Raw genomic sequence first — 12,343 nt, 5'->3', positions numbered from 1 at the left:
GACCCCCGGCCACGGCTCAGACAACTAGTCATTGGGGTGTCCACCACGTAAGAGGAATATCCCACGGAAGGCACACTGTCGAGGAACACCGATGCCCACCTCTCCTTTGCTCCTCGTTAGGGAAGGCGGCTAGTCACTCTGGGACTGGAACCCCAGTTTAGCTGGGGGCTCTCAAAACACCAGCTCATGCCAGCAGCTGTGCCTGACATCAACTTAGTGTCACACTCACAATAATCCCAGGAGGGAAGTACTACCAGCAGTCCCATTTTACAGATGTGAACACCAAGACTCAGACAAGGTGTGTAGTTTGTCTGGGGGCTCAAAGCTGGTGTGTGGCCGAGTCAGAAAGAATCCCAGGTGTGTCTCAGTGGGGAACCCTGGCCCTTCCCACCACGGCACCTCGCCTCCGCGGAGCTCAGCTCAGGGCTGGGTGCAGCCCGCTCTGCAGGCGGAGACACTAGTGCGGACTCCTTTGGGAACAGCCAGACAGCAGCCCCAGCAGGCAGTTCACCGTTCAACCCGCTCCGCAGTCTGGGAGTCCCTGCTGGTTCCTCTTTCTGTGGTCTGCGATGGGGGAGTGTATCAGTGGCCCTTGGTGCTCCGGCTCCTAAGTCCCAGAGCCTTCTACTGCTTTCTAGCGTCGAAAACATGTGCCAAGAGCTTCGTGGGGTTGAAGGACAGGTTCCCACGCCAGGGCCGTTTCCTACGAGGCCTGACTCTGCTCTGCGAGGTCCTCTGTGTTCTTTCTTGCTTCCACGGGAGCCTCGTCTGAGATCTCAGACCAGTGCTTTGCAAACTCTTTTACCCGATAGCACGTTTCAAACCTGATGGCCTTGGTAGAGCTGGCCGGCGTAGACAGAGGAGGCTGGTCCAGCCACGCACGGGTCGGGAAGCTCTGCCCCAGACCCGTAAATGGAGACAACTTACAGATTCATCACTCTCATCTCCAATTTTTTGTTCTCTTCTTCTCTGCCTTGTTGGGGACAGAATCCCAGAATGGCCCGGCTTGGCTTTCTGACAGTCCCCACCCCCCAGCACTGTGCACTTGAAATTGGAAATCGCCTTCTGTCCCTCTCTACTCCCACCCCCACCACTGCCTTTGAATCGCAGACCATTTGATGCTTTCTATATGTGAAATGTTTAGCATGTGTCTGGCATGTGTCTGGCACACGGTAGGCATGCAAAACATGTTAGCTCAGTCCCGCTCTGTCCTATCCTAACATATGTAGCAGGAAAATAACTCGTTCATATGCCAACAATGTATCCCAGATTTTCTGAGACAGTCCCAAATTTAAATAAGTCATGCACAGCACAAAGACATTTTGATCAATGGCAGACCACATACATGATGGTGGTCCCCAAAGATTATAATACCCTATTTTAATGTTCCTTTTCTATGGTTAGATATGTTTAGATACATAAATACTCACCCTTGTGTTACAGTTGCCTACAGTATTCAGTACAGCCACAGGCCATACAGGTTTGTAGCCTAGGAGCAATAAGCTACCCGTGTAGCAGACTATACCCTCTAGGTGTGTGTAACGCACCCTATGATGTCTGCACAATGACGAAATCACCTAAAGACCCATTTTTTTTATTTCCACTTATTATTGGGGTATAAAAGTTTAGATTATGTATACTGCCCATGCCCCCCCATCCCCCCGAGTCAGAGCTTCAAGCGTGTCCTAAGGACACATTTCTCAGAACTTATCCCCATTGTTAAGTAACACATGACTGTAATTTGGGCCTTTTCAAGAAGGTAACATTTACAATGCATAATTACATGCAATTTAATTTTTAAAGAAAGATTTATATGCAGGTATTGTGGCAGGCAGAATTCTAAGATGGCTCCCAAGAATTCCCTTCCCTCACCCCTGTATATGCCCTGCGTAATCCCCAGGGCTGCGTATATGATGGATTTCCCTCTCATAATTAGTTATATGGCACAGGTGATCTTAAGGGAGATGTTAGGGAGATGATCTAGGCTGGCCTTACCTTGTTACATGAGCCTTTTAAAGCTGGGAGCTTCCTCTGGCTGGTTGCAGAACACGAAGGCAGAGATTTGCAGGCCAGGAAGGATGTGATGTGCCGTTGCTGGCTGGCAGATGAAGAGGGCCCTGTGCAAGGAGTCAGGTGGCCTCTAGGAACCGAGAGCTGACCCAGGCGAGAACTCTGCCTAACTGACACTTGATTTCAGCCTTGTTATTACAAACCCTGCACCTAGAACCCAGCTCCAGCCTACCTGGCTTCTGACTGGCAGAACTGTGAGCTCAGTGGGTGTTCTGCTAAGTTTTAGTGATTGGTTACACAGCAATAGAAACTCATGCAGGTATAAAATAAATTACATAATACCTAAATAATAGTTACTATTTTATTACATAAAATAAGTTCAACACTTTTAAGTGGTCAGCACAATGAGTTTTGACAAATTTATTTCACTGTATCATAATTAGTTTATTCATTCACCAGTAGATGTATTTCTGGATTGTCTCCAATTGTTGGCAATATGAACAAATGCTCTGAACACCTGCATAAACGTCTTTGGTGTAGATATATATTTTTATTTCTCTTGAGCAAATATCTAAGTGTAAAATTGCTGGAGTGTATGATAAGTTTGTCTTTAACCTATGAGAAATTGTCAAACTGTTTTCTTTCTCTTTCTTTCTCTTTCTCTCTCTCTTTCTTTCTTTCTCTTTCTTTTTTGACAGGGTCTCTCTCTGTTGCCAAGGCTGGAGTGCAAAGGCCAGTCATAGCTCAAACTCACTGCAATCGTGAACTCCTGAGCTCAAGTGATTCTTCTGCCTCAGCTTCACAATTAGCTAGGACTATAGGCATGTACCACCATGCCCAGCTAATTTTTTTAATTTTTTGTAGAGATGGGAGTCTCATCATGTTGCCTAGGCTGGTCTCAAACTCCTGGCCTAAAGTGATACTCCTGCCTTGTCCTACCAAAGTTCTGGGATTATGGATGTGAGCCACCATGCCAGACCTCCAAAGTGTTTTCCAAAGTGACTGTTCCATTTTGCATTCCCGTCAGAAATGTACGAGAGTTCAGTTGCTTTATGTTTTCATCAACTCTTCATATTGTCAGACTTTAAAATTTTTTTTAAGACAGGATCTCACTGTATTGCCTAGGCCAGAGTGTAGTGGCGTCATCATAGCTGAGTACAACCTTAAATTCCTGGGCTCAAGTGATCCTCCTGCCTCAGCCTCCCAAGCAGGTGGCGCTACAGGCATGTGCTACCATGCTCAACTTATTTTTTAATTTTTTATGGAGATGGGATCTCGCTATTGCCCAGGCTGGTCTTGAACTCCTGGCCTCAAGGGATCCTCCCACCTTTGCCTCCCAATGTGCTGGAATTACAGGCGTGAGCCACTAAACTTGGCCCAGACTTTTAAATTTTAACCAATGGCTTGTCCTCCCATTCCTCTTTTGAAGAGCAGAAGTTTTTAATTTTGAGGAAGCCCAGTTTGTCAGTATTATTAATGATTTGTGCTTTTTCTGTCATATCTAAAAGATCTTTGCCTAACTGAAGGTCCCAAAGAGTTTTTTCAATAGTTTTATCATAATTATTCTTATATATTTAGATTTATGAGCAATTTAAAGTCATTGTGTATAATGCAAAGTAACGGTAAGGGTTTGTTTTTGCATCTGAATATCCAATTGTTCCAGAACTCACTTGGTTAAAAGTGTATTCTTTCTCCATTGAATTGCCTTTGCACCTTTGTAAAAAAACTGGTTGACTACATATATGTGAATCTATTCTATTCCACTTATCTATATTTTTTTCATTTCATTTTATTTTATTTTTTGAGACTAGAGTCTCACTCTGTTGCCAGGGCTAGAGTGCAGTGGCATCATCATAGCTCACTGCAGCCTCAAACTCCTGTACTCAAGTGATCCTCCTACCTCAGCCTCCAGAGTAGCTAGGACTATAGGTGCATGCCACCACACCTGCCTGATTTTTTTTTCATAGAGATAGGTTTTTGCTCTATTGCTCAGACTGGTCTTGAACTCCTGGCCTCAAGCAGTCTACCCACCTCAGCCTCCCAAAGTGCTAGGATTACAGGGGTTAGCCACCACACCCAGCCTATCTATATATTTATTTTTAAGCCATACTCTTTTTCTTGGTTACTGTAATTTTACAGTAAGTCTTGAAATTATGTAGTGTGTATCTGCTAAGAGCAGAGGTCAGCCAGATTAGCCAAACACAGGTCCAGGGGGCTCAAGTCTTGAGTCCAGCTATTGGCTCAGAGTCAGAGAGAGCAGAGAATGGTCACTCAGGAAACTCAAGAGGAGCTGGGTACCACGTCCTAGATGATGAGGGTAAAGAGCAGAAAGGACTTGTGTTGTCACAGATGGCCGTAAGCAGAGGTGACATGGAGAATATCAGCACCCTGTGAGTTCTTAAAAACTCTATAAAGGGCTTTGGACCATCATAAAATGTGGAGTCACCAATTTGAACCAAAAATATCTAGATTTAAAGGGGCAAGAATGCCCTAGAAGATATCTGTTCTGCATTTTAAATTTCTGTTTCCTCCACTTGATCTGAGAGTTCTATGAAGACAGGAACCATATCTGCCTTCTTCACTAACAGAGCCTGATGTACAGCAGGTTCACGTACATTCTCAGACGAATGACATGAAATCAGAAGGCAGGGTTAAATGTCAGTCCCTCCACTTAATGGCCAAGCATACCTGAGCAGTCACTTAATCTTTTCCATCCCTTACATTCTCATCTATAAAGTGAGATGGTCACAATCCCACTTCACATGATCATCATGATGATTCAATAGTGGAGTATATGAATCAGACAGGACTCTCAGGCCACAAACTTAGAGCAATAAGAAATGTAACTTCTTTCTTGTTTCTGTAAGTGAATTTAGCTTCTATTTCAGGCACCGTTCTGTTGGACGATGGAAATTGATCATCAATCCATTAAGCGTTCTCTCAGTCATTTCCAGGCAAACCTTCACCCCTCCCTCCTCTCCTCCCTGGGGTACGCCAGGGTTCTGGAGGGTTCCCACTGTGAGAGTGTGTGTCTGCATGGGCAGACTAAGTATCTAGGCATCTGTCATTGTCCTCCTCATACACACTGGCACCTTTTCAGCCAACACCCAGCAGTTAAAGTTCTGATTCCCTCTACTTTCAGGTCCCCTGACCTACATGAGGGGTCTGCCATTCCTTATCCCTCCCCACGGGGACAGAGAGAGGACCGGCATCTGTGAGCCCTTATTAGAGAAACACCAGTAAATATCTCGGCTCTCTAATTTCTCTTCTAATTCTGTTTTCTCCCAAGGAAGTTGTTTTTTTTTTTGTTTGTTTGTTTTTGTGAGACAGAGTCTCGCTCTTTTGCCCGGGCTAGAGTGAATGTCATGGAGTTAGCCTAGCTCACAGCAACCTCAAACTCCTGGGCTCAAGTGATCCTCCTGCCTCAGCCTCCCGAGTAGCTGGGACTACAGACGTGTGCCACCATGCCCGGCTAATTTTTTTCTATATATATTTTTAGTTGGTTAGATAATTTCTTTCTATTTTTAGTAGAGATGGGGTCTTGCTCTTGCTCAGGCTGGTCTCGGACTCCTGACCTCGAGAGATCCACCCGCCTCGGCCTCCCAGATTGCTAGGATTACAGGCGTGAGCCACCGCGCCCGGCCCCGAGGAAGTTTTGTTTGGTTGGTTTTTGCTTTTTCTTGAGGCAGGAAGACCTGATTCTAACTGATCTTATGGTCTTTCTAAAACTATTGTTTATGACATAAGTTATGTGCACCGAGTTATTTTGAGCTCAGAATTTTTACATCTTCAAAACCTAAGTTTTTTGGAAATTAATTTTTATCTTAAGATATTGTCTTTGCCATAAGCTGAAAAACCATATTTGGCAGTCAGGAGCCACGACGTGATGCTCTTCCTCCTCTCTGGTTCTGTTACGATCATCATCCCTTTGCCGTGGGTGCTAAGTTTAAATAGAGGGATAAAGAGAAATCATTGAAAGTTTTAAAAATATTGAAAAAATGATTGAGAATATTTTGATTAATATATCAAAATATAATCTAGTGACATGTATATAAAAGATGCACCAGTATGAGTTGCTCATAATTTCTTTATTTAGCATTTTTTCATTGAAAGCCTTAAATCAGTGCTCTTAATCCATAGTCTATAAATACTTAAATGTCTGCCTTTGTTTCCTTTTTTTTTTTTTTTTTTAATCTTGCTCTCTATTTTTAGCAATTACTTCTATGTTTTGTTTGTTTCTGACTGTGATAGCTGCCTTAGATATTTGGCTCTTCTAGAGCCGAGGTTGTATTTTTTCTAGATATTTGTATTTTCCCAGCAGATTGGTTCTGATAGGTCTTCAACCGCCCCTTCTCACTCACGCAAGACAGGTGGCCCACGTTGCCCACTGTTGTCACATGCAGTCTGACACTCCAGCCCAAACAGTGCACTTGCCGCTCATTTGTTCACAAAAGTATACTGAGAATCAGCCATATGACAGACACCGTGTCCTGTGTTGTGGGGGCTGGGGGCAGAAAATTAACAGGGTGACAATGTCTGATGTTTGTTGATCACTGTATCCATCCACTTTTCTAAGTATTTTACATGTCACTTTATCTCGTTGTCCCAACTCTTTGAGATTTATACTTCTATTATCTCTGTTTCATAGCTGAGGAATCCAGAGGGTAAACATCCTGTCAAAGTTTTCCCAGCTAGTAGGCGGTGGAACCAGGGTTCCAACCCACGTGGCCCAGATCCCAAGCCCCCCGCTCCCGCCCATCGTGCTGCCTGAGGAACTCAGGTTTGCCAAACTTCTACCAGAACTTGAGGGATCCTTAAAAATCAGGCAATGCTGACGTTAGGAAACTGTAGTCACCTGCACGCTGAAGTGTGCAGTGGCTTCTCTGTCAAAAAGCGATGCTGCTGGCCAGTGGATGGGCTGGTGACGTGGTTCTGCACGGTCTTTGGCATTTGCCATGTTGAAGATGCCCTGCCTGGTGGCATAGGTGTCTTCCCCTGTGGCGGTAAAGCCACCAGGAGAGATGGCTGAAGAAAGCTCCCAGAGTTTGAAAGCATTTCCGCACAATATTCCACAACATTTTTACTCTATCTCTTCTTCCCACCAAGTAACAAGGAACTTTTATCCGCATAAAGCACTCTACAGTTTACAAACCTTAGGGGCTCACCCTTTGTTTTAAAAAGGGCGGCTGCTGGACTTACGGGCACTTCCGAGTGCATGCTAACACCCCATTGATTTCCCGTCCAGGAGAGTATTGAGTGGAGAGAGCAGCGACACTGCGGAGCCCTGGCCGCGTGACCGGGCAGCCGCGGTCAGGAGAGGAAACAGGGAGCCCGGGAGGGAAGTAAATGGCCCATGGGAGTCGGTGGTTGGGGTGAGAGCAGAGGGAGAGGCGGCACTTAACAGACCGAAAAGGCCAAGCTACGGGCAGGAAACAGCACCCGAGAATGGGAAGGGCAACAGCAGTGAATAGTCAAGGTCAGAATCCAATAGAGGCAGTTGAGGAGCAGACACATCTGGACAGGCGACTAAAGGATCTCACCAAATAAAGGGGTCCCCTTAACTGTTTGTGTAATCAGGTGGGTCAACCAATCTTATCTTCCGAGAGACAGAGACAGAGAGAGAGGAGGAAAGAAAGAGGAAAAGGAAGGAAGGGAAAGAAAGGAAGGAAGTCATGTTTATGCTAAGAGCAGAGGGGCATTTGATGGAACCCAAGGCCAGGAGCACAGCTGCATCTCAGAAGCGAGGTTGTGACACCCGCTGGCGTCCTCTTCCCTTCTCTGTCTGCTTCTCTGCTTTATTCTTTTTTTTTTTTTTTTTTTTTTGAGACAGAGTCTCGCTTTGTTGCCCAGACTAGAGTGCCATGGCATCAGCCTAGCTCACAGCAACCTCAAACTCCTGGGCTCAAGCGATCCTTCTGCCTCAGCCTCCCAAGTAGCTGGGACTACAGGCATGCGCCACCATGCCCGCTAATTTTTTCTATATATATTTTTAGCTGTCCATATAATTTTCTTTCTATTTTTAGTAGAGACGGGTCTCGCTCTTGCTCAGGCTGGTCTCGAACTCCTGAGCTCAAATGATCCACCCACCTCAGCCTCCCAGAGTGCTAGGATTACAGGCGTGAGCCGCCGTGCCTGGCCTGCTTTATTCTTTACTCTCTGATGCTTTGGTTTTTTCCGAGACCACAACGATCTCTACAGTGTGTTAATGGCCCAGCCACGTGCTCACTCTGGATTCCAACTCCACGTTCCAGGAAGAAAAGACTCTGCCTGGCCCAGCCTGGTCAGCTGCCGCCCCTGGAGTAAACAAGGGGCCGAGTTTGGGATTCAGTTGTGTGAGTGTGGGTGGCGAGAACCTACCATGCGGGGCAGGGCCTTTCCTTCGGTTTCACTGTCTCCCAGGCCAGTCCGTACTGCTGTGAGGTCACAGTAAATTATATATATGAAAGAGTGCCACGAAAGTGTAATGCACAGGCCCAGTGCGGTGGCTCACGCCTGTAATCCCAACACTTTGGGAGACCGAGGCAGAAGGATTGCCTGAGCCCAGGAGTTGGAGACCAGCCTGAGAAAAATAGACCCTCCCTTGGGAGCCCCCCGTCTCCAGCATGGTGGTATGTGCCTGTGGTCCCAGCTACTCTGGAGGCTGAGGCAGGAGGATCATTTGAGCCCAGGAGTTCAAGGTTACAGTGAACTATGATCACACCACTGCACTCCAGCATGGACAGCAGAGTGAGATCCTGTCTCTTAAAAAAAAAAAAAAAAAGAAGTTTAAAATGCTATTATAATTCTTAGGGCTGACATTTGTAACCAGGAGGGAGTACATGGAGCCCAAATTGCCTTTGTGGTAATAATATTTAGTTTTCATGCACTTATAAAGATACCCTGGGTATATAAACTTTCCTGTAAATTGAAATCAATTTGCTTCATCTGGGGTTTGGTTCTAAAGTCTTTCGCTTGCAAAAGGTGGCAGGAGGGAAAGGCAGGCTTTCTAAGCCCGGGTCCCCTGATCTGTAGAGAGGATGGGTCAGAATGAGAGCGGGTGGTCATCATTTGGTATTCAGAAAATTAGAACAGAAAGTTGGCAAGCAGCAATCAAGGAAGCTTGAAGGTGAAAGTGCCTGGATTTTATGATTAGTCAATAGAATCAGTTTTCTGGAAAAGAGGCCACTTGTACACCCTGGAGAGAGAGCTTCGTGCTGCTAGTGATAATTGTTCCTCATTAACTGCCACAGAGAAGCTTTGGTGCCCTGCGCATAGATGTTCGTTGTGGTCACTTTCTTTGAGCTAAATGCAAACTACTTTAGACCTATGGCCCCTGGGCCGTAGAGTTCTGTTAAATTCCCTGAATTCATTGCATTATAAAAACAAAACAAAGCAAAACCCCCCAAAAAGCCCAAACAAACCAAGAAAACTAAACTAAAGGAAAAAATACCATTTAATTTAAAAATCTGTTTTAGAGATTCTTATACTTGAGATTACAGCACCTAAGTTTAACTGATAAAGTCTTTAATTCCATTCTACTTCATGCTTGAAAGTCAAAGGCTTCTGAAGGCAATGCAGACTGACTCATTTCTCACTTGCTGTGTTAGCTGCAGTAAATTATTTAACTTATTTGTGCTTTTTTGGGAGGAGGGGTTATGGTAGTCTGCCTCCAGAGTGTTTCTAGGACACATAAGTGTAAAAACCATCCTGGATTACTTTATCCAAAAGTAACTTATGGTAGAGTCTGTTTTTCTCTGCCTTGGTGGCAATGGATTGTGGAGTTTTAATTACTAATGTACATTCCTGTGACTCTAAGTGAGTGTAAGATGCACTAGCAGTTTAATAAGAAATTTTCAAGGTCACAGGGGGGCCAGGAGGAGTATGTGTCAATGGTAGTATATACTGTTTGATGTCAGCAACATTAAAATGTAAAAATATGCACATCTTCAAATTGAGGAAGTGTAGTGATGCCTACTTTCCAGGGTTGTTGGGAGGATTAAATGAGATTTTCATGGTGAGAATATCATTGCATACTGTGAAGTGTTACACTGCAAGTATTATCACTAGCCTTATCCACTGCACAGCCCAGCCTTTAATAATATACATTAGTGACTTGAAAAGAATGGATATGTCATTCAATTTTGGGATCAGATTTCTTCATGAGAGTCATTTTTAAAGGGGGATATGTCATTCTTAACAACAGCTAATACACAGAGACTTTAGAACCAGAAGACAATTTAAAGTTCAGTGACTTCTATCCCCAACTTTTATAAGAGGAAAAAACAGGTTCAGAGAAATAAAATGACTTCCCGATATAATACGGTTCATGACACAGCTGGGACAGAAAGAGGACTTTTTATAGATGACATTGACAATAATGGTTATATTATAACTATGGTTATATACAGCAAAGGAATGAAACTAGCTGTGTGACCTCAGCTCAAACGAAGCAGGTGTAGGATGGCAGTCCCCCAGATGCACAGTGCCTTAGCAACGGTGCAGTGCAAGGGTAAGCTGATTCAGGTCATAGAAGTGAGGCGGGGGGAGAGGGCGGAGTTGGCTTGAGTGTGTGCAACTTGTCAGAATCAAAATGGAGTCACTAATGTTAAAAAACCCTGACAAATAGAGCTGGAGAAGGCCTCGAAGGGAGGGTTCTCATGCATAAATGCCTGCTACCAAAAACTGTCACAAAAGATTCCGCAACCTTGTACAAAGGCCATCACAACCTTACACAAAAAATACTTCTTCAAGGACATCTGCCCAACAACTGCCTGTCCAACCTTCGACTGGGGTCACCTTCTTTATTAATCTTTGTAGCCGAAGATAATTATTTCAAAACAATTGTTTAATCCTCCTCCTTTTTTCCTTTAAAAACCTTTGTCTTCCTTGACCTCCCTGAACATGCACATAGCTTGCTATGGCGTGTGTATTTCCATTGTGATGCTTTATTTCCAAACATACATCTTTTCTTTGAGAGAGCCTCTCTCTGTTATTTAGGTTGACAAGGGCATGTGAGAAACTCATATGAGTAGAATTCTGATGTACTAGATGAGTTTCCTGCCCACGGAAAACAAAACCAGGCTCAGCCAGAGTGGAGCTGGTTAATTGCAAGTCCTTCTGTGCAGGGCAAGAGTTACATCGCCACCACCCCAACCCCCACCAAGCAATTTGCCTTGGTCTGAAAATGACAAAGCAAAATAGATCTCAGACACACGACTGTTGGTCAGGGGCAGCCCTGTTCACAGTAAGAACCATTCAGACTTCCCTTGTAGTCATTAGGAGGCTGGCTGACCTAGAGTGCATGATCACGCTGCTAGAGTCACAGAAATGCCTAAGTGCATCCAATTACAGACCTATGTATACCTAGGCGACAGCATCTCTGACCCAGCACTGCAGATTCCCTAGCAACTTTCTTGAAGGCTTATCAAAGAGTTGCAGGCAGGGTCCTGCTTATTGTGGCTTTATCTATGCAAGGCAGATTAGGACAGGGCTGTCACCATGTCTCAGCTGGGGCTACTGATGCCTGGTTAAATAATTGCCCTAGCACCCCCGACCTAGTTGAGGGGGGAGTCAGGTCCATGAAGGCTGTGTGACGCTGTAGCTGGCATTAGGCTGGCCTGGTTTTCAACTTTGAGACAAAGCGGAAGCAAGCTGTCCAACAGCGGGCAAAGCTGAACTGAAGACTTGGTTTTAAAACAGAAAGTGGACGTGCTGTCTGTGTTTATAATTACCTCATTTAGTTCTTAAGCCTGTTATTACAATATTCATTTGACAGGGCAGGATCCCCATCTAGGATTCTGCTGCCCAGGGTAGGGCTGTTCACCGGATTCCTGACTCCCAAGGCTCTGGCCTTACTGCCAGCTGCCTGGCACCCCCACGACTCTGCCCCGCGGTCTCCCCGCGGGCTGTCCCTGTCCCTCTGACTGCACCGAGCCCTTGTGAAGGCTGCAGCTTTCTCCTGCGGTGACGGCCGGCCTGCGCTGCTCCCTCATCCAGGACGGCTGGGCCGAGGCCCACGCCCCGCGGTGCAGCTCCTCTTTGTTTGGAGTACTGGAGAGACTGGGAATAGCGGGACGCCTGGCTTCAATATTCATGTCGCTGTTAAATAAACGATGTCCTAATTTGTGTCTGTTTCATGCCAGCGTGAAACTTCTGTAGGCAGAGCCGGCTGCGCTGCCAGCCCTTCCTTCTGCTCATCCCCGTGCCCTGCCTCCCCGCACCCAGCACCCCCCCAAATCCTGCCACCCGGCACCCTGCCTCCCCAGCCTCTCCTCACCCTGCCTTCCCGCACCCGGTCCCCCTCCGTGCCCTGCCTCCCCGCACCCAGCCTCCCGCACCCGCCTCCCAGCCGCAG

This window comes from Lemur catta, chromosome 25 (assembly GCF_020740605.2).
Source record: "Lemur catta isolate mLemCat1 chromosome 25, mLemCat1.pri, whole genome shotgun sequence".
NCBI classification, from domain to species: domain Eukaryota; kingdom Metazoa; phylum Chordata; class Mammalia; order Primates; family Lemuridae; genus Lemur; species Lemur catta.
Note: the sequence above shows the minus strand (reverse complement) of the source record.